General features: G+C 44.1%; 1 protein-coding gene across 2 annotated transcripts in view; it reads left to right on the forward strand.

The window, feature by feature from the left end:
* The first annotated feature begins 761 nt into the window (after nucleotides 1–761).
* Nucleotides 762–22,769, forward strand: part of C1QTNF7 (C1q and tumor necrosis factor related protein 7) — a 103,830-nt gene continuing 81,822 nt past the window's right edge. The window contains exon 1 of one of the 2 annotated variants that reach the window (XM_019526586.1): nucleotides 762–1,077. The gene's annotated coding sequence lies outside the window, so the exon portion shown is untranslated. The remainder of the gene's footprint in view (nucleotides 1,078–22,769) is intronic. The other variant, XM_019526582.1, reaches the window with a different exon arrangement.

Raw genomic sequence — 22,769 nt, forward strand, 5'->3', positions numbered from 1 at the left:
CAGAACTTGTTCCCTCTATGTGAGCTTTGGCAAAACCTTCTGCATGCCTAATAACTTCAGGTGTTTCTTTTTTAAATGTCTTAATTTGAGCATCACAGAATGGAGACATCCCAAATTAGTGAACAGTTTTGAAAATCTTGGTGTTTACATGTAGGGCTCTGCAGGATCTTGGAAAGCGAAGCTGACTGTAATGGATGCAGCAGGCTCCTTGTTGAAACACATTCAAATTTCTACAGAGAAATTCCCAGAGTTGTGAGGAACAATAACATTCAAGTCTTCTGTAGTTCTCCTTTGCATGAAGAGAGGGCACAACAGTGGACCAACAGTGCAATCCAGATCCAATAGTGAGGAAACCCAGGAAAAATGTACAGAGGATTAGAGAATCTATGGCCAATAGATAAGCCAAGATCACATGAGAATGATTATTCCTAAGTCCATCAAAGTTAATAGGAGATTGTTAATTGACTTTGGATCAGATCCCTACTGGCCACTCTGTGTGTATATTCAAAGCCATGCTTTCTTCCTCTACTTTGAGACTGATTTTTCCTTCTCCCATGTCCCACATTAAGGAGAACGTGTGCCAAAACAAGTACAAGTTTTTCCCCTTTACACAGAAGGGGATAATTTGGCCCTAAATGTTTTCCAAATATGATATCATATTGCTTAGGAAAGGCTATACACATTGGTAGGACTGTATGTCATACTGTTTCAGCCTGGAGCTAACACTTGCTCATTCCTCCATAGTATATACTGAGATCTTACCAATGGGAGTTTTATAGCAAGCATGACAGTTGCTTTAAATTACAGAAGTTGGCAAGTGTCCGAGGAAAGGAGTGGGAGCTTGTTTAGCTGAGAAAGGCAGTTTGAAAACTTATTTGAAGCTTGATGTTCTTGAATTAAGCTTTCATGGTCAGAGACATACATTATTTGTCACCAAGACACATTATTTTGTTATTCTGAAGGACCTTAAAACACCAACACTTACCTGTTGATTTGAATTTGCAACACTTATGAGACAACTCAAAGGAAACACATTATTTTTGTGGCAAACTTGACTATCCTCTTCTCCAAAGTAAGGTAAGTTTTATAATTGGTTCTGTTTTGCTGTCCTAAATTCTTTGTAATGCACTTAATCAAGGGAACAAAAATATGCTGCCTTTGGAAAATGTAGATTGTTATTAGGGAAAGTGTGATTACATTAGAAATCCACTGCTGTAGAACTGCTGTTAAATCTGTTAACATATTCTGCCTAGCTTACAAGTAATGAACCTTGAGGTTTATGAACATAATGCTTCTACTAGGAGGTTTACAGACAGGTTATTAAAATCAAAGACAAAATGTAATGATCAAAATTATTTTTAAAAAGCCCATTTTTGTTAGGGTTTGGTCTAATTCAGTTGTTTTATATTGGTAGACATTTTTCTGCATATTTAATCTTGCATTGCATCAACCCAAAGTAAAGATTTAGGGCTTTTTCTCATGAAAGATTCTAACATCAATCCAAATATTCACTTAAGTTTTGTTGCTGTGGTTTCCCATAAACTTGTTTTTCAAAAGAGTCTGTAAACACTGAATAAATCATTTTGCTTTAGGGGCATGGTTTTGCAAAGCAAAAGGAACTGTCTAAATGTATTCCCACAAAAACATAATTAGATATTAGCTGACATGATAATCCTTTTTAAAAAAATCAAAGCAACTAACCTACTATGCTGTCTTGATATGCGTGCAGACAATTTGCTTTGTGTTTAGGTGCTATATCCAGTCTGGGAAGGCAGTTCACATTGTTGAATGAAATATGTTTTTAATCTCAGTAGTTGCACATAAATGTGCTCTGGGTAAGTGAGAAAGTAGAGGCATAAACAATGAACTGAGACTTTGTTTCCCCTAATTCTCAATTGTCCATTATTTGGCCATTTATGAGGCAACAATTATTTGCATGCCAAGTGTTCCAAACAAGATATTCTGACAGTGTATAGTTTCCATAATCCACTCACTTATGACCAAATGATTGATGCTTTCTTTGCAGGCTGAGGCTTTAGGGAAAGTATGGGTGTGAGTGCAGTCCTACAAGCTGTGTGGAAATTTGTGGATGTTGGCTTTGGAGTGGGCTGGAGAAACAGAAACCTGCTGCAAAAGCCACCAAGCCACCAAGGCTACACAATATTGCAGAGCTTCCCAGGAAAAGAAATTCCTTCTCCTGCATGCCATTACTTCAGCCTAACTTTCTACCTGTCCCATAGGAATGGGCTGTTCTTTTATGGGAACTTTCAGCTTTTAAAAAGAATGGACCTCTTAATGAGTGAAATTTAAAGGCCTACTGAGCCCTTAAAACTTTATAATCCCAGTTTCCTTTAATCTCCTAACCAGCCACCCACATTGCTGGGACAGGGCAGGCACCTAGATGTTCTCAAATTGGGAAATGTGTGGATTTGGGTCTTTGAAAAAAGGCAGACTTGCCAATTTAAGTAGGAATGGGTGGGGGCATAGAAGTATCATATTTACTTACATACAAGACAAGGTTCTCCCTCCCCCACCATTGGCAAAAAGCCCTTCATATAACTGCATTCAAGGAAATCTCACTAAATACATTGTCCGTCATTAAACTGCTGCCAAAAACAGCATGTGCAAAGCAATGAACACCAACTGTAAAGTTGATTAAATACAGCCAACTCTGAGCATGACTGTAAACCACATTGGGCAAACATGCTGATGGGAACCTACCACAAAAATAGGTTAGCGTAACCCATCTGAATAACACATATGTTAGTGCACATTAAGCGTATCGCTCATCACTGCCAACTTTTTTTCAAACCAGGGTGAACCACAACATTGCATACAGTTCACCCAGCATTGCCCCCTCTCTCAGCCTCACAAGTATGATTGGTGTGGCTCCACGCTCCATGAGGTGAAGCTGGGCCAGGTTGCCCTGCACCTCCTCTGCATATAAATGTTTGGAGAATCCCAGGTCTTGTGATAAGAACACCTGGTTTCAGTCATGAATGAATGGACATTAGTAGGTGGATCCTTTGTGGAGTACACACACATACTAAGCAGTGCTGAGCAATGGGTTCACCATGGCTTGAAATGTTGTTGCCTCTAATAGGGCTCCATGCAGTTAAATATGTGGTAAATCATGAGCCTTTGGTGATGACTAATTTCATGCAGATACCATGATGGCCTGGGTGGTTTTCCCAGAACAAGGCCTGTCCTTTGTAAATATAGTAGGTAATACTGCATTTCCTCATCAGCAGGGTCCTGCAAGGATTTAATCCTGTGCTGAGCTCCCAGTTGGCTCTGGATCCTTCTGCATTTCACACGTGAGGTAGAAAGGAGGGGATCTTTACACTGAGTAGCTTCACATTTCACTTCCCTTGCAGATCTCCAAACTGGAGTCATCAGCCAAAAATAGCCTAGTTGAGTAACGTCTGCTTACCTAGGGAAGAGCCCATTAGGGGTGTGCAAAACAGGCTGTATTCAATTCACATTTGGATTCGTTGATTTGGATCACTGTCCCCAATTTGATCGAATTTGAATCTGAAGATTCAATGCTGATTCAAGGAATCAGCAATTCGGCTACAGACACAGCTTTAAATGTTTTTTCTACATACCTTGAGGTACCAGGTGCAGCTTGTGAATGCTGACATGCTGGGGCAGATGGAGTGTCCCACAGAAGAACGGGGGGCGGAGGGGCCCCGCATGCTCGACGGTGAACCCAGAACCCCCCCGTATCCCCGCCTGACTTGGCAATCGGCTGCAGGGGGACCCCAGGTGGCCCCCCAGACCCAGGAGGCACCAGTTGCCGAGCCAGGGGGGCACAGGGCAGCTCCCCCACATGCTCCCCGGTGGACCCAGAAGTGGATCAGAAGTGCTTCTGGTCTACTCCCAGGTCTGTTGCTGAGCACGCTGGGGAGCCCCCCACACTCCTGTGGGATGCTTCATCCACCCCAGCATCTCAGCATTCACAAGCTACCTGCTACCCTGAGGTTTGTAAAAAAGCATTTAAAGCTGTGTCTATGTCCAAACTTCTGAATCTTTCCAAATCTCTCCAAATTGATTTAAAGTCTTCCGTTTCAATTTGGAGAGATTAAAGGGTCTCCTGATTCAGTTCAGATTTGGAGATTCAGCCACTGAATTGGGTCAAATCTCTGCCGAATCGAATGAGGGACTGGAGCTTCACACAGGCCTAGAGCCCATGTATGTAAGATGGAAAGTGTTTACTGAGCAGTTCAGTGATTACGCATTCTCTTGCCATACCTTTTCAACAATCCATGAGTCTGAATGCAATTGTGATGAGGAGGAGGACCATAAAGTCTGGTTCAATACCAGAGGCAGGGCAGCTCAAAAGTTGCATATTGGCATGATAAGGCAGCCACCACAGAAAGGATATTTTAACTCACAACTCTCATAGCTGTATATCTAGATGGCTTACAATGCTTCAGTGGCTATCACAGGTCGCTTTTGATTTAGCAAATATGATAAAAAAATAAAGCAAATTGGGGTTTGCATAAAACTGTGGTATATACAAGCTCATGCTATGTTGTCTCTTTTCCCATTGATGTGCATAACTGCTCAGGTTCAAATGGTATTTAAAGTAGAAGATGAAAAAGATTCTACATAACTAGTTCTATAATGGTTGGAATTAAGCCACAGAATCTCCCCACCCCATTCATTTTGTTAAAGTTGGCATATCCTGAATTCTCTGGGGCATGCCTGCTTGTGGGTGTCTCAGATATCCTGAAAGCCAAGATTCCAGGATAATTAAAAGTCCTAGCTCTTTCTCAGAGATCCAAATATTTTTTCACATAGTGATGACATGCTGTCATTACATGATCAAACTACATCAACATACTTGAAAAGAGAGACACTGAAGACACAAGTATGCTACATTAGGGAGGCTACAAAAAGTTAAACTTGGAGGGTTAATCAAATCCAAAAGTCTAAATCCTGCATGTAGATTAAAAGGCAAGAAAAACTAATTTTAGCTATGGTGATTTCTAGAGGCCACCTGACTCAGCTGTGAGATAAGAGAAAATGTATGTTATTTGCTGATGTGAAATGTTTGTAAACCTCAAGGACAGCAAAGCAAATGAACTGATTTCTTTGACACAAAACTATGAAAACTTTTAGTTATACTGGAAAATAAAAGCTGATATAGAGATATTTACTGGCAATATTTGTTTTTAGTTATAGTCTGTTTCTGCAACTGTCAGCCAAACGTATCCTAATTAATCCCTGTTAATAGGCACTCCAACTTAAAAGGCACAATATTTAGGAACAAGGATATGAATATATTGATTGATGTTACTGTAGAACTGAACGATGGAAAAGGAGGAGACTATGTCCATAGAACTGCTTTAATCATCTAAGGCAGTGGTTCTCACCCCTTGTTAGACTTGAGGCACCCCTTGAAAAATGGCAACTCTTAATTTTCACCTATTTTTTTTACTAAGAAAAAATAATAGAGCAATTCTTCTGCACAGAGAACTGGGAAATACCACAACAGGTTGAAATATTTTTAATGCTATGGATTCATTTTTTAAATCTCTCAGTTTATATTGTGAATCATGTTGTACACCTAATAGTGCAAATATTGTATGGCACACTGTCACCCTTGTAAAGATCTCAAGGCACCCCCTGGTGCCACAGCACCCTGGTTGAGAATCACTGGTTTAGAGTGTAGACAGATAAAAAAGTACCAAATTAAAAGATGGAGACAGATTTATGATATATTAACTGATGTGCTGCAGCTGTTGTGCACGTCCATACTATCCCTTAGTAAATGGAAGCTGAACCAGGGTATTTTATCCCTAAATGAAACAAGTGCTAAATTACCTATGAAAGAAGTTTTTAATTCAATGTTGAGTATCTTTGCCTCTCCAAACCGCTCAGAATTATCACTTCCAGGGTCACTGGGTTTCCAAATAACAAATTCTTGCTACATTGTGATCTGGGTAATTAAAAATCCGCTCCAGGGCCAGTACAGGGGGATGGTCTAGACAAGGATAATCCTGCCTTGTGGAGTGGCTTGAACTAGCTCTATTTTTCTCTGATTCTATTTTTGTTTCTTATGAGCAGTTAAAAATCCCCTAACAGCTTGCCAAGTCTTTCACAGGTTCACCAGAGTGCAATTATCTGCTTTTTTTGGGATTCATATTAGGCCTTTTAAGTTTCTATATTGGTTTTAGAGGAGTTGGTTCACCATTCTTTGTCCTCAGTATACCATTCCTTATTCAGTTGGGACACAGGTTTGGATTTTGGGAGGGTAAAGCCTATGTTTAAAATAGCCTGAATTATTTTAAAGTTATCAGATTTGTGGTGAGGTGGAACTATTTAGTGTGAAACAAAGTAATGTAACAAGGAATAATGGAAACATACTAGCATATGGAATTAGGGTGGGAACAGGTTCTTGTCAGGGAAATGTATTAGGTTATGGGAAAAGATGAAGCATCACTAGTTGGGATGCTCAATTAAACTAGGCAAAACAATAGGAAACAGGCATTAAATCAAGCTGATTGATTGATTGATTGATGATCCATATGTATTATAGGCTTCCCTCTAGTCTATTTATTAGGGCTTCCTTGTCTCTGAATGCATCTACATGAGTTGCTGACTGCACAATAGCCAAAAAATACTGTGCAATACTGCATCACATAGAGCATAGAGAGTACTAATGTGCTACTGCACGGTATTATTACGCTACTGCACAGTAATGTCCCCTAAAAGATGTTCACTGACACTACTGCGCAGTAATGTCTTATGTAGATCTGCCCTGTGAGTACTGAGTTTGTCAGACTTTAAAGTGATGCAACTTTCTCAGGCTGATTTGAACACTGACCAGATTTCATATAGATATATGTCTTTGTGGAGTAGACTCCATCAGGCCACCCATGCTATTTTCAGATCATATCCCCTTTGGAAAAACCTCAAAATTAGACATAATTCCATAAACAGGAACATCTGGTGAGAGTCTGAAATTAAAACCAGGGAGTATTGTTCCACAATGAGACACTTAAACCTCTCTGCAGGAATAATGCTCCCTGTGCCTTGTAATTTGTGTGTTCTGTTTTATTTCTCTCAGTCTTTGCTCCATCCGTTCAGTAAATATATTTTTATTTTCAAAGCAAAGAAAATTGTTGCATAGGAGAGGACTGGAATTTATTGAGAATTCCCTATAAAAAACATAAGGAGAGGAGATAAGTGGCCATTTATCTCGTAGGATGCTATAAACTTAATAGTGTTTAAAATAGAGACCTAAAAAGGTGCTGCCCTGTCTCTCATCCTCATTTGGCTTTGCATGTGGCAGCCTGCAGCAGCCTGCAGAGAGCTCCGCGTGAGTGGATCTTTCTACCCCAGAGAACTCGATTGCCTCTGGCCATGCAGAGAAGTCTGCCTATGCAGTTTGTTGCAGGATTGAGAGAGGGTGGGTTTAGACTGTAAGCTGCTCAAGGCCAAGGCCTCCCATTTTTGTCACCCTCTAGAGAAATGCTCTGACTTCACTCATGGATGAAATTCACCATTTTCTTGGAAAGAGAAAAATAAAAAGTGTCTTCTGCTTGAACATGTGTCTTTTGTTCTCACTAGCAATTTGAAACAAGAATGAAAATTTCCGTCCCCTTTTCATCAGCCTATAAAAACTTGATGTTACACCAGTTTTGCTCATGTTGCCTAAATACTCTTCCACAGCTCTAATTTGCTGACCTATAGCCAAGCTGGAGATTGATCCTGTAAGCTGAAGATCAGTTAGTGCTCTCATGGCTGGGTCTGTTGGGGCTCAGTTCATCTTCCACTAAAGACTGATTAATTTCACAGAGAGCTGGTTCAAGCGGGTAATGATCTGTGGGTAAAACTTCTGAACACCATGTCTGAAAAGTCTAAATTTTCTCTTCTTGTTATCGCATTCAAATTGAAGCAGTGAGTGTGTGTCTCATGACTGGGAAAGAGAAGCTGACATTGAGCCCATTGCTTGCTTTATATGATATGGGCTCTTCAGGGATTGTCTCCATTCAGATTCTGCCCAGTGAAGTCTTGCCAAATGTTGACTATTAGCACCTTCAGTTTTTTATCTCCAATTAAACATACATTCAGCAATCCCTGAGTGAGGTGATATTCCATACTACACAACAGTACCATAGCAAGGAAGTTTGGTGCTCAGAGCAAGACTGCAGTGGCAGCCTGCCCTCACCCCATTCACAGACCTGGGGGGCACACCTCCCCCATGCTTGTCCAGGGGTGCTTGCAGGAGCCACTCCCCCGCCACACACACCTCCCCAAATGAGCCACTCCTGGCTCCATCCTGCAACCCCCCCTGGCTGAGCAGCAACTCTTGATGCCCCTTTGCTTTGGCATCCAAGGCAGTTGCCCCATTCACCCCCACTTGCTATGCTACTGCTACAGAACCCCACTCACAGAGTCCACTCAGTCTCTACATGCTTTATCTGTATGCTGAGATAATCCATTTCATACTCTTTCTGTCTCCCAAATTCATCAGTCTTCCCAGACCAATACTGTTGATCCAACACACTTCTCCCTACCCAGGATCTCATGGCAGGGCCTGTAGGTGACTCCCTCAAGTAATTGCTCTTCCAGCAACAGCAATAGTGACAGAAGATAGGTTTCTGTAGCTGTTGCTTGATAGTGGGCAGAATATCAGCAGTCTCTGGTGGATTCCACGGTGGTGGGTGAAAGCCCAGTCAGAGAAAGTCTCCTTTGTTTCTACACGTGAGGAGGTTTCTTTTAATTGCTGGTGTTCAGGGTGTGGGGAAGCAGGTCTCCAAGCTGGTGCATAAGATCAAGATGTGAGGCTCCTCTGGCCAGCAAGTGGTGGTATAATGTATAAGTCTACAAGCTGTCTCCAAGTCCACCTCTTCAGACTTTGTATTGATTTTTGGACAGCAGGCATCAGAAGAGCTGGGTAAATTGCAGCAATTATAGGACTTGTACTCCTGGGTTTGCATGGATTTTGTAATGCAGTAATGTATACAGCAGTTAAATAAGAGACTTTAATGGATAATACAGCTCAAATTCTTCTGCTGAAAGCAGGGGGAGAAGCTGTGCTTTCTCTCTCAGTGAGTTAACAGAGCTCTCTCTCCTTGATTCACCCTATTTCTGCCTTTACTTGTATTCATCTAGATCAGGGGTTTTCAACCTTTTTTAAAAAGTGTAAACCCTGGCAGCTGGCCTTCTTTTTAATCAGTGTAGCCCAGGGGGAGAAGGGAGCAGCCGGATGCGGGGGTGGGGGGGTTGGCAAGTGACCGGACATGGAGCAGTGGGGTGACGAGTGGCTAGATGCAGAGCAGGAATGTGGTGAGTGGCGGAGAAGTGTCTGTGCATCTCTGCTTTTGCCCCGCCTTGGCCCTGCTCCTGCGAGGCAGTGGCATGGGATGGCAGCACTCCATCCCTGCCCGCCCCCGTGTATGCCCTGGGGACCTTTCAAAGTACCCCCACGGGTATGCACTCCCCCGGTTGACAACCCCTGATCCAGATGCCTTATTTGAGAATGTAAGGAGTACACCTGGGGAATGGGCTCCTTGGCTTGTTAGGCAGGCTTGATTCCCCTCCCTCCTTCATCCAAGGTGAACATCTGTTTGGGTCAGAGGTGGGGAGCATTCTGACACACGACACTTTATGTACAATGCCATGAGTTAGAGCACGGATGTATATGGTAGCCATCTTGGTCTGAGACAAAAAGAAATGCAAAATCTAGAACTCTTGCTTCCAAAATGATACCTAATTAAAAGTATCATTTTGGAAGCAGAAGTTCTAGATTTTTGCATGAGTTAGAGCAGGGGCCTGAAGATCTGTCAGCACCCAAAGAGACTGAGCCTTTTAACTGGCAGTGACAGGCCTGTAGTTTTTGGGTGGTTTCCAAAAAAAAATTTGCTGACTACTTCAGCCCCTTTCCCCCTGACACTCACTCACTATAACAACATAGTCCATTTCTGTCTGAGAAAATCATACTGCTGTACTTACTGTTTAGATAAAGTTGAGGAGATGATTCTTTGAGATATGCCTCAAGTACAAATAATGTACTCTCTGCAACCAATGCATGCTTGTTGGGGTCAGGGGCATCTTATGCAGGAGATGAGCCCAGTTGAATATTCCCTTTAACTTTCATGACTGGTTTGCTGTGATGTGCATCAGCATATAGTTGTCAAAGCTATGTTCTCAAGGAAAAGGGCTAGAGACTGACTTTAATCTTTAAATGAAAAACAGTTTCTCCTATGTAGAGCTCAGATGCTGAAGATCTACATTTAGATCATTATCTGTTACCAAGAAACAGTGATCTAAGCCCTGTCCAGGGCACCAGAGATTCATACCACTTGAGATAATCTTCCTATGGATTAGTAGGCATCCCAGTCCTTTGTCTCTTCCAAACATATTCTGTCTTGGTGGGCCACGTGTTGTAGATTGAGACCACTCAAGCCAAATGGCCCATCAGCATTGAATAGTTAAGACATACCAGTCCCTATCACTAACTGCACACACCTGGATGCTTGACTCCCCAGCCTGACTAACCAGGAAACCAGTCTTAGCAGGGTCAGCTGGAGACAGCCTTCAGCATGAATCTAGTCCAAAGCTCAAAATCCTGCTTCTTGAGCTGTAGCAAGACATCTTCACTGCTCCACTACTATGTCCTGTTGTAAACCACTGGCTATTGTAAACTGCATAGCTCAGCATCGACAACAATATTTAAAACAGTATGGGTAACACGAAGGCCCCACTAAAGTTAAAAACATTTTTTGTCATTGACTTCAGTGGAATCAATTTGATACTAGAAATAAAAGCCAGTTTCATCCCTGGTGTAATTCTGTAATACAGAGATACATTCAGATCCCTTCATCTCCTAGGATTCAGTCTGTTCGTTCCACTTTTGCGAATACGCCCTTTAGCATTGAAGATTGTTTTCATATCTTATATATGAGGTGAAAATGATTGTGAGGTGACTTCACCATAGCACATCTCTGGATGTGTTCAGTCTGTCTCAGCAGCCAGGAAGTGTGTGTCGCAAACAGAGGTGCACTGCGGTTCGCACTGAGGTTGTAATCTGTATTACATTAGATTCCCCAATTAGCAGCATGTTCATTAGAAGAAATAGCTGGACTGTTCTTTCTGCTTACACCAATAAATGCCATTGTTTCTCATGTTTAACTGACCTCTGTGGTTAGTCTGGAACAAGCTTTGGATTCTTTGAAATTAAGGCTAGATGATCCCATAACAGAAACAGTTTTGTTTGGACAGAAAAACTGCCAAGATGCCCTTAAAAGGAAGGGTCTGCCTAATGCATGCTGTTCAAAATATTCATTGCTGTTCTGACTTTCCTCAAAAACCACTCTAACTACAGCTTGAGAGAAGCCATGTGGCTCCTCCTCCAATCATTAATGCACCAGGGAGAGGCCAAATCCTCTCTGTCATTGCCTTTAGCGGGACTATGCAATGACTGTAGCAGCAACTTCACGGCAAACATCTGAGAAACTCAGCCCGCTGGTTTGCACTGTACGTGTCATCTTTCCATTGAGTCGACAAAAGCAGATGTTCCTAATTTATCTTAAAAAATAAACAACTTAATCCCCAAATTCTGCAGCACTTGGGGTGGGGGCAGGGACTTAATCCTGTATTGCAAATTGGATAAGTAATTTGAATTTGTCTATGAATGAAGCAACTGTGTGTTGGTTACTGTCGCCAACTGCTTCCTTCCTATAATATTTGTAAGTCCTGTAGAATGGCCTAGTGTCTGAAGTCTTTTCAAAATGAGGTTCTAATGCTTTTTCCTATTAACGTGGTCAAAAGTGTCTGGGGAGGATTTCTTTAATTAAGGACTGTAATATAGATACATATGTATATGCTTATGGCTTCAGGGGCTCCTTTGTACATAACAAGCATGCTGAGCTTAGCCAGTGAAACATGCTGCCTTTGTAGTTCCAAAGTGAGGCATTGAAGGGAGTTTGCCAAAGGGCAGCCTTCCTCCCTTTGGAAGCCATTGCATCACTTCCTGTTCCAGAGTAGCCAAACAAAGTAGAGCAGGGGTGGGCAAAATACAGTTTACAGGCCAGATCCAGCCTGCCAGGAGTCCTATCTGGCCCATGGCATGTCCCTCAGCCCCACCCAGCCCAGGCTTGGGGGGCAGTCCAGCTCATGGTGCATGCAGCTGCTCCACCCTGCACCTGCACCTAGGAGTGCTGCATGGAGCAGGCAGTCAGGGTCTCCATAGAAATCAGCCTGGGCCCCCTGTGGGCAGGGTGTGTTCAGCTGGGCGGTGGGATGTTGCTGTGGGCAGGCAGGGACCATCAGCCAGGAGTAAGGGCATCATCTTCATGGTAAAGGTGGCCAAAATTTGAAATGGTCTTCCAAGGGAGATGGTGCTCTCCTCTACCTCGGGGGTCTTTAAGAGAAGGCTGGATACGCATCTGGCTGGGGTCATCTGGCCCCAGTGCTCTTTCCTGCCTAGGCAGGGTGTCAGACTCAATGATCTGTTGAGGTCCCTTTCCACCTTAGCATCTATGAATCTATGAGTGGGATGGGTAGCTGGGACCAGCTGGGTCTGAGCCTGGATCATGGGGCACTGACAGCATGGGGCTGGGGCCCGGGCAGAGCCTCAGTCCATTCCCTACATGGCAGATTGTGACCCAACCCCTGCTGCCCCCGCCCCAGCACATGTGTGTGCAGGCAACCCCAGTACAGCATGGTTGTGGACAGCACAGACCAGCAGTGCAGGGCAGCGCTGACAGATTGTGACTGGATTAAGTTGCCCCACACTGCCACTAGGGTGTCCAGCCATCCCTAATTGGGCAGAACAGTCCCAGAATGGAAACTTTAAGTCCGGTCCCAAGCTGTATGACTCTGGGACAGCATTTGTCATGCATTCACAGTATCATGCAGGAATCTGGACTTTCCATTCACCTTGGAAAAGTATGGGAAATTGTGGGTTTCCCTTTGCAGGCTGGCAGAGTTGTATCCAGCAAAGGTCTTGGAGCTGGGGGGGAGTAGGATGTAGGAAGCGCCACATACATGTGTGCTGCACACACTTGCACGTGACCAGAAATACAGCCCCAGGAAGTGGTAGAAAGCAGCTCCCCCATCTCCCTGCAAGTAAGTCTATTGGGGGAGCAGATTGAGGCCCCCACAATGAAGAAGGGAGTGGGACAGGGTTTGCAGCTGGGGCTGGGAGTGCTGTCCAGTTGGGGCGGTGCATGGGGCCTGGGGCAGAAATGTGAATGTGTGGTTGCAGGGCCCAGCTGGGGAGAGGAATGGAGCCATGGATGGCTCGTGGGGGGGGCAGGGGGCAGCTCCCTGTCACTGCGCATGCTCCTAGGTAGAGGGGGATGAGGGGATGTGCCCCCAGATTTTTTCATAGATTCATAGATTAAGGGTCGGAAGGGACCTAGTAGATCATCTAGCCCGACCCCCCGCCAGGGCAGGAGAACAACAAAAAACCCCAAAACAAGAAACGGGACTCAAATGAGTCCAGCCAGGTAGGCATCCAGCCTCTTCTTAAAGACCCCCAGGGTAGGGGCCAGCACCACTTCCCTTGGAAGTTGGTTCCAGCTCCTAGCCGCCCTAACTGTGAAGTAGTTTTTGCGGATGTCCAATCTATACCTCCTCTCCATCAACTTGTGCCCATTACTCCTTGTTATGCCAGCGGGCGCTAGGGGAAACAGCGTCTCCCCCAAACCCTTCTGGTCCCCCCTAGTGAGTTTATAGACGGTCACCAGGTCCCCCCTCAGCCTTCTCTTGTGGAGGCTGAATAGGTTCAGGTCCCGCAGTCTCTCACTGTAGGGTCTGCCCTGTTGTCCCCGGATCATGCGGGTGGCCCTCCTCTGGACCCTCTCCATGTTGTCCACATCCCTCTTGAAATGGGGCGCACAGAACTGGACACAATACTCCAGCTGTGGCCTGACCAGCGTCGCGTAGAGGGGGAGGATCACCTCCTTGGCTCTACTCGAGATGCACCTGTGGATGCACGACAAGGTCCGGTTAGCCCTGCCAACCATGACCTCGCATTGTCGGCCCATGTTCATCTTGGAGTCAATAATGACTCCAAGATCTCTTTCTGCCTCCGTGCTCTCGAGTAGGGAGTTCCCCATTGTGTAAGTGTGCTGCTGGTTCCTACTGCCCAAGTGCAGCACCCTGCACTTGTCCGTATTGAAACGCATCCTGTTCCTGTTAGCCCACCCCTGTAACCTATCCAGATCCCTCTGCAATCTCTCACTCCCTGCTAGCGTGCTCACCTCCCCCCAAATTTTGGTGTCATCAGCGAATTTAAACAGGTTACTTTCCACCCCATCATCCAGATCGCTGATGAAGAAATTGAACAGCGCAGGCCCCAGGACCGAGCCCTGGGGGACTCCGCTACCCACCTCCCCCCAGGTTGAATATGACCCATCCACCACCACCCTCTGAGTGCGACCCCTCAGCCATTTGTGCGTGGGGCATTGGAGGATGTGAGCTCTTGGTTCCCTGCCCTGCTGTTGTGCCCCCAGGAGCCTTGCCATGACAAGGTGCCCCTACTCACCCGGCATCAGCAGCAGCATGGAGCAGTGCCCTTCATTGCTGCTGAGCAGGCAGGGGGTGTTTCGCCATGGTGCTGTGACTGTCATGAGGCTCCCAGGGGAAGGGCAGCATGGCAGGGAGCCGCAAGCCCACAGCAGGCAGTCCGCATCCTCCCCGGCCCCCATGGGTTCTGCATAGCTCTGCTTTGGCCATGCTGCAGGAGGGAGTGGAGGAAAGGGGAGGTGGGAGGCCTGCCTTCCAATTTATAAAAGGTGGTCACCCTAATTACCGCACTTCACCTCACTGCTTTGCAGCTGCACTGTACTGGGACTGCCCATGCATGCCTGTGTTGGGGTATGGGCAGCAGAGGTCAGGTTACGGACACGTGCTCTGCCCCACATCCTGGGTTGGGTCAGTCACAATCCATAGTGCAGGGAGCAGATCACGGCTCGGCCCTGGCCCTGCCCCGGCTCCACGCTGTCACCACCACACAATCCCACCCCCACCTGCTTGCCTGCTCCCAGACACTCTTCCCCCCCTCCAGCCCCATCCCACCCACCTGGCCAATGTGCCCTGCCTGCAGGGGTCCCAGGCCAGTCTCCATGGGGACCCTGCCCGTCTGCTCTGTCTGGCACCCCTGGACCATCTAGTAATCTACCACTTAGGGAGTTTTGGTGAGCTATTGCAGGCAAGCTTGGGGTGGGGAGGGTGCTGACCTAGCCTGGTCTGCAACCACTCACCAAAACTCCCTAAGTAGCTCTCCAGCCAAAATAATTGCCCACCCCAGAACCTAGAGCCATGTGAAGGGGGCAAATTCTGCCTTCTTTTGTGGCTGTTATGCACCACTGAAGTGCTGAGTTCTTAATATTTGATGAGGTGTTGGGGAAGGTTAATGAGATGAGATCTGGTCAGAGGCCTGCTGTGGTTATGGCTCATATTGGCATTATTTATGAGTAATGTAACTAGGGGTGGGTGAGCAGGGCCCCAGCCCTCCACGTGGATTTAGAGGGAACCCCTTCATGGCAGCCCCCAGGGAGCCCTCATGGTAACAGCATCAGCCAAGGTCTGGGGTCAGGTAGGACTTTCCCATGTTGGACACCCCCGTGCCCTCCTTCATATTCCAGTATCTCTGCCTACAGTGCAAAATGGCCAGTTACATCTCTCTTATGTATTGTCTGCATCCTATTAGCAGGAGAGGCCTCATTTGAGCATTAGAGCCCTAGTAGGCAAAATGCTGTTCAAACAAACAGAGAGAGAGTCTCTGTCTTGATGAGCTAAGCAGAGAAGGAAGCCAAAGGGTGACGGGAAAAAAATCAATGCAACCTAGAGATTGGGAGCTGAGAACTTAGCATAGGTTCCTTGAGGCCCCATCCAGTGCTTAACCCCTTTTCTCTCGGCTTTAACTGTTCAGATTTAGAATTGTGGTTTCCAGTTCCATAAGACCCAGCAGTTTTGTCACCTAATGGTCAGAGAAGATTAGATACAAGGCCACATGACAACCGCCTTTGAGGTGGCTGTATCTCAGGATGATGCATACCTTGAAATGCCATTGCAATTATAAACTAACCCTGCCACAGTCAGGAAATATCAAAAGTATCTTGAGCTCATTAAAACATTTGAGATGCTTTAAAGTTATTATCTTTCAGTGAACTTTTGGGTTAATACTTCTTGGTAATTTCTGAAACAAATCACCCTCCCTATTTCTTCCTGCTCCTCTTCTATTTCTCTACATTTTGGAGTGAGCTGCTGGCCCATTTTTTTATGCCACCCTGTTCCCTCTCACCTGAAATCAAGCCCTATATACCTCTTCCACATCAACTTGTAGAGGGCCAGCTTGAGGGTTTGAGATGCGGTTTGGAAGATGAGCCATTATGATGAATCCTCCAAATGTATTAGACTACTTTTAAATAAAAGGGGAGAAGAAAGGAAGAAAAAAAAGAAAGGAAAAGTAGCCCCATTCTCTTTTATACAAGTGAAGCCCACCTGCTTGTTTCTTTCAGCCTTGTTGCTCAGCAAGCAGTGGTTTATGATTTTAAAACTATCCACATAAAATGATAAGAAACATGCTTTTTCAAATGAAAATTGAAGCTTTTTCCATTTCTAGGTTCTTCACATCAGGGACCCCCTGCTGTCTCTCAAATCCAGCTTCCCCTTTTGGAGGTAGATGTCAAAACAGGTTCCCTAAATTTCATCAAGAAATTATAAGGGTGGACATCCTAGATTATATTTCTAAGTGCATAGTGGAGGTTGGCAGATTTGAACAGCCATCCTGATGCTCACAGGTACCCGTTCTGTATGCACAATGCAGAGCTATGCAAATGTGACCAGTACAGTTTAGGCAGTGGGGTTTGGAAGTCAGGCTCTCTGTGTTCCTCAGAGCTAGCCAAGTGAGTTGTAATCAAATGCTTTGCATTCAGCTTTTAACTTAAGGTATAGAAAATCAACCCCCCCGTTGAAATGGGAGTAATGCTGAGAAACACTGTGCTGATGATAAGCCAGCACTTCTCTCAAAAATTGCTTCTCATTTGAAAAGCAGCAGTTGCCCAATGCAGCATTTCCAGGGGGCTGGAGCAGTAGGAGGCCTCATTTGTCATCCTCTTTGCATGAAATGGGAGACTGATTAAACTCTTTTACTACTATATTAGAATCCAACAAACCTCTCTCTGAAAAAACAAAAAAACAGAACGGCGGATAGGCAGGACAAAGGAAGGGAAAAGGAAGGAGTATAGAAGGACAGAAGAAGGAAAAAGGAAGCAGGAGGGGGCAATAAAGGAAAAGAAATTGAGTCAATTGCAGAGCCAAGAACTGACATCCTAACTCTCAGCCCTGTGCTCCAACCACTGCATGCATATATGTAGAAAAAAAAAAACAGGAAGAAAAATTAGGTCTGGCTAAACCAAAGCAGAAACATTTAAATTTCATGGCAACATAATTACCCTTCCCCCATCTTTTTGACCAAAACAGATCATTGTAATTTTATTTAGTGTGGGGAATAGATATGGTCCCTCAAAAATTCCAACTTTCTGTAAATTTACTCTTGGTTTAAAAAATATTGCCCAGTTCTATCATGGTGCCTTCTTTCTCTACTTAGAAGGACATTAGGACAGGTACTACAACTTTGTTCCCATAATTGCCTCTGTTTGCCAAAAAAAACCCACACCCAGACAAAAAAACCCCTCTGCCACTAGCTTTTAGGGGTCAAAAAGCCGAGTGGTGATTCTCTTCTATCTGACTAACTAGAGACCGTGGGTTTAGTAGATGAGCCTCTAAGTGGGAAGATCCTCAACTGGTATAAATTAATTGGTATAGCTGAGCTAAAGTTAACCAACTGAAGGTCTGACCTTAACTTCAAAGTGTTTTCCTGCTGCCACCATGTACTGCATTACTTGACACGGTCAACTGATCTAGTTGCTCATTATGCTGTGGATGCTCGGTGAGCTTCCCTAGATGCCTGTTGCACCCTATGTTGAACTTATGGTATGGGTATTATAAAGCTCTGACTTTTAGGACAGTCTGAGGACTGCTTGAAAGAGTACCTCTTTCCTGGTGCTATCCCTGCAGTTGATTACCAGAAGCAGTCCTACTGGAGCTACCTTGATTTTAAGTGAAGTGACAGATTTCAATTTACAGAATTTTTATTTGCCCTTTGGTTTGAAAGAGCTTAAATCGATGAACGCTCAGAGCAGGCTGCAAGTACAGCTTTCAGAATGGGGGACTGGTATATGCAGATAGGCTCAGTATGGCCTGCAGTTAATTTTTATTTCTGGATGGTTATTTTTCAGTGCTGTGGAGGAGGAGGAGAGGCGGTTGATCTTATTTCTTGGTGGTTGCATTTATAATCTATTAATCTAAATCCTGGCATACATGTTTTCTTCATCCATTTCTCATATGATATAAATAAAATAAAATGAAGAGGCCTAATGCCAAGTTTAAGGAAGGCGGCTCAGGCACACTAGCTATTTGATAGGAAGTCACACAAACTAGCACTATAAAACAAGCACTACTCCCCAGTTCCAGTGAACCTGTTCACCTTGCTACTATTCATGGAGTGAGGACTGAAATCTGAATCTAAATAGTGGGAGAAGATACCACTTCCTCGCAAAGCAAGGGGAATGGCTGAAAGCTGGCACACAGCTCATATCTCATGAGAATCAAGCATATACAATTGACACTTTTTCTGGTTAGTTTTATTGATATAGGTCATGAATGTTCATAAATTGCACTGCTCAGTAAATCCAAATGAAACCATAAGTGGACATTAGAAAGAGGCTGAGCATGTTCTGTGATTTGTATATAGGACGGTGACAGTTGACAGATTTTGGGTAATAGTCTAGTGGTACACATGAGGAGGATGAATGGGTCTGTGCACAATCTGAGCCATCTCCTCAGCTGGTACACATCAGCATAGCTCCACTGCAATCAATGGAGCTGTGCCAGGTCATGACAGCTGACAGGCTAGTCCTTCAGTTTTAGAGACTCAGAAGTTTAACTATGTAGTACATAATAAATTATCTATTTTAAAAAGAGCCATATTGGCTGTCTTCAGTTGAGAGAAAATTCTCTCTCTGTGATATATTCTCGGTAAGAAGTTACACCCATCCTGCATATCATTCACTAGTTCCTACATTAAAACTGAGAACACTTGAATGAATGTTAATAATATAGCATGAGGTACAGTTGCCACCTTGAAATCACTAGTGTGGGGGTTTGGGTTAGTACAGCAGCATGAGTTCAAGATTGTGTCTGGTCACACTGGACTCACAAGGATATGTAAATAGAAATCATGTTGTCACCATGAAGCAAAATGAGCCCTAACTAGGTGTATGAATAGAGCTAATATTTTACATTACTTTCCCCTGAAACAGCACTGTTGCCCTGCTTAGCCGATTGCCTCGTTCCACATCACTTGTGTATCTTGGCTGGAGTATGCATAAAATGCTGCTACTTAGTAGAAGCTAAATGGTGAGGTCAAAGTGTCGGGGTCAAGCATCTAGGGTATGAATAGTCTTAGAAGCTGGGATTTGAGCTTTATAATACTGTCTTGTCTTTTTCCATTGTTTCACAGGATTTCCTTTTGAGTGAAAAGTTAAATTTCAAAACAAAAATAGATTCCAGATGTCTTCAGTTTACTATTCTGGAGCAACAAGTTAAACTAGTTAGCAACACTTACCTTAATATAATTTTGGGATAACTGTAACGTTACTTCTCAATGACACTCTGACGTGAACTATGTGCACATTCCTGTTTTCTATCACCAGGGTTTGTTAATTTTTTTCAGTTTTTTGAAAAGCTGTATTTTAAATGAAATCATTCTATAATCCATAAGACAGCTGCCAAGCATATGTACAACAACAGGCATATGTGAAGCAGCAGTGAATGCTGTAAGCACCACAAGTATCTTTATTTTAACCTTTCTTATTTTAGCAGTGAAGTCTGTTAAAAAGCTAGCATCTTACTAATCCTACCTTTTTCCTCTAGTACATTGTAAAAGTAACTTGCAGTCTTGTTATTATGTAAGATGTATTCGTATAATACACTTAATGGAATAACGTGAGGAATCAAAACAAGTAATTATCATTATTAGTATAATACATCATATTATTACTGTACAATTAGTATACTTACGCATATTAAAAAGTTTTGGCAGTCAGATATTACAGGAATGGGGAGTTATAAGTGCATAAAATAGGTATCTGGTAGGCAAAATACATAAGAATAAAAGATGCTTTTCAAATTATACTTCTCTGCCAGACCTTGTTACATCTATGGCTCTGTTCTCGCTTGTGACAGTGAAGCAATATCTCTTGGTTCCAATTGTTTCTACATCTGTTGAATTGTAGCATTCCAGTTGTGCCAATATAGGTAAGATGTAGAATGGGATTTTCACAAGTGTCTTCATGGCTTGCTCTAAAAGCTCCTGTCTTCAGGTGCTATTTGCTTGTTAAGCCAAACCTTTTCAAACTATTTGTAATATTTTTTTTTATCTTTATTTAAAAAAATCTTAAAATCAAAAGGTATAAGTGCATAGCCCTACAAGCAGCAGGGCATGAATTCATTCATCAGTCAAACCTATCATCTTAACCAGAGATTAGAATCACCTGGCCATCTTCATCCATAAAGAGTGCTCCCTCCATGGCTCACTTTGACACAAACTGGTCCATGGTGAAGCAGGGGGAAGTGTCCAGATTCCAAAACAAAACATGCTTGGACCAAAAATTGAAAGAGCTAGCCTCTATGAGCTGGTTCCTGGGACTCTTCAGGTTCACCATCTTGGTCAATTTGTAATATTTCATAGAATCATAGAAGTAGAGTCGGAAGAGACCTTGTAGATTTTCAAGTTCGGCCCCCCGCCTGGGCGGGAGAAAAAAAAAAATTGATGCCCATTTCAAATTGATGTCTACACAATACTTCCTGTCTTTAGCATTGTGCATTGTTTCACTTATTAACTTTTATTTTTTTAGAGCAGGAGTCAACAGCCTGTGAGCTACATCTGTCCAGACTGCAGAACAGGGATTTTGGCAGAGTTCAGTAGCGGAGAGAAATGGCAGTTTAGAGTAGCAGCAGTGGCTGGATCCTAGCACCAGCTGGTCTTGGACACAAGCTGGTCTGGGAAAGATGCAAGGTTTGATGCAGCAGAGCAGTTGCACTTGTCTTCTGCTTCCAAGGTCCCTGGCTGCATGGGAAGCCCCAGAGCTGCACTGGGAGCCACGCTTGGCAGGAGACAGCAACAGCAGTGGGTGGGTTTCCTCTCCCTGCATCTACCCCTTCCACTTCCCCTCCCCAGAGCCCATATCCCCTGCTGGAAGGCAGAGCCTGTCCTGTGTTCCCACAGATGTCTCTGGCTGACAGAGACAGGTGGCGTCCCAGAGCCACTCCTGGCCCACTTTAGCCACAGGCTACCTAGAAAAGCTTTACAGGGTGTTGGGCTCTACCAGGAACAGTGGCAGTGCACACATTCCTTCTTTCAATACCTGGTTCTGGCCAGCAAGGGATATCTGAGGAATGTGGCCAGGCAGGGATGAGGAGCTTGAAGGAAGAACCTGTGCACTACTTCCACTGTCCTCAGCCATAGCCAACCTGGGGCTCTAGCCATACCTTAGCCTGTGTGCTACATCTTACATTAGTAAATCCTGGATCTGCCCATGGCTGGGTCATTGCAGCACACTGCCAGAAAACGCTGCTGACCCCTATTCAAGTGTAATATTTTGTAGCTATTATCAGAACTCATTTTGCCGTCTTATAAGATAAATATTATGCAAAAGTAATCCATAAGCAGTTTTATGGGGCAGGTGGCTGGAAAATTAGATTTTTTTCTTGCTGTGGAGGTATGAAAAAAATAATTCTGAGGAGGGGGGGAACCCCTTTTCTCAACTGGAACAGAGTAAAAAAAATCAGAATTTTTGTTGAAGGAAAAATTCTGAACATTTCCATTTCAAAAGAATCAAAATGGGATTTTTTAGGTTGCTCCTGGCTGCCCAGTTCAACAGGGCAGCAACAGGGGGGGCAGCTGTCCATAAAGCAGGAAACTGCATCCCCATGCTGCCCAGTTCCCCAAGAGCTTGATGCCTGGGTTGGGCAGCTTGGAGAGACAGCTGTTGTGGGAGCTGGAGGAGACCAATCTGTCAAGAGACCAGGAGGCAAGTTGACCAGCCTTACAAGCAGCCTGGTTCCCATTGAAGGTCTTGATGGAATCAGCATGTTCCACTGGAACACTGAATCCATCCAGCATTTGATGATTCAGAGCATTTCATTGAAACAGTTTTGACCCTCTCCACTCAGAAGTCCTGATCCCACTTTTCCTGTATGCTTAAATTCCTGCTGAAGTCATCAGGAATTGTTGGTACATAACACAAGCATGTTCAGCTATACAGATTTGTTCTCTAAGCCAGTCACTGCTTCTTTCCACAACAGCCAGCTCATCTTTGAAACACTTGTGGCATCATGATGGCATGATAGTTCTAGAAATGAACTGCTGGCGTTAAAAGAGCATAGCTATGACATGCTTACAATTATTGAGTCTGTCATTAAAATCAAGCCATAGCAACTGTCTTGCAAAGATACAATATTTCTCTTGTGGTAATAGCATTTTCTGCCCATCAACTCTGTTTGGTCTCATCTGATCGCAGGTTTGACCTTGTATGCCACCAGAGCTCATAGATTTTCAGCAGTCAGGTGAAACTTCCTATCCTGCAAAACCAAGTTACACAAAACAATATTGTTCTCTGGCAAAACCACCTGAAAATGCGCCCAGGCATTCTACTGAGGTTTACTGTATTGTATGA

The sequence above is a fragment of the Gavialis gangeticus genome, unplaced genomic scaffold (assembly GCF_001723915.1).
Source record: "Gavialis gangeticus isolate Ggan-Ray unplaced genomic scaffold, GavGan_comp1, whole genome shotgun sequence".
In the NCBI taxonomy this organism is placed as follows: Eukaryota; Metazoa; Chordata; order Crocodylia; family Gavialidae; genus Gavialis; species Gavialis gangeticus.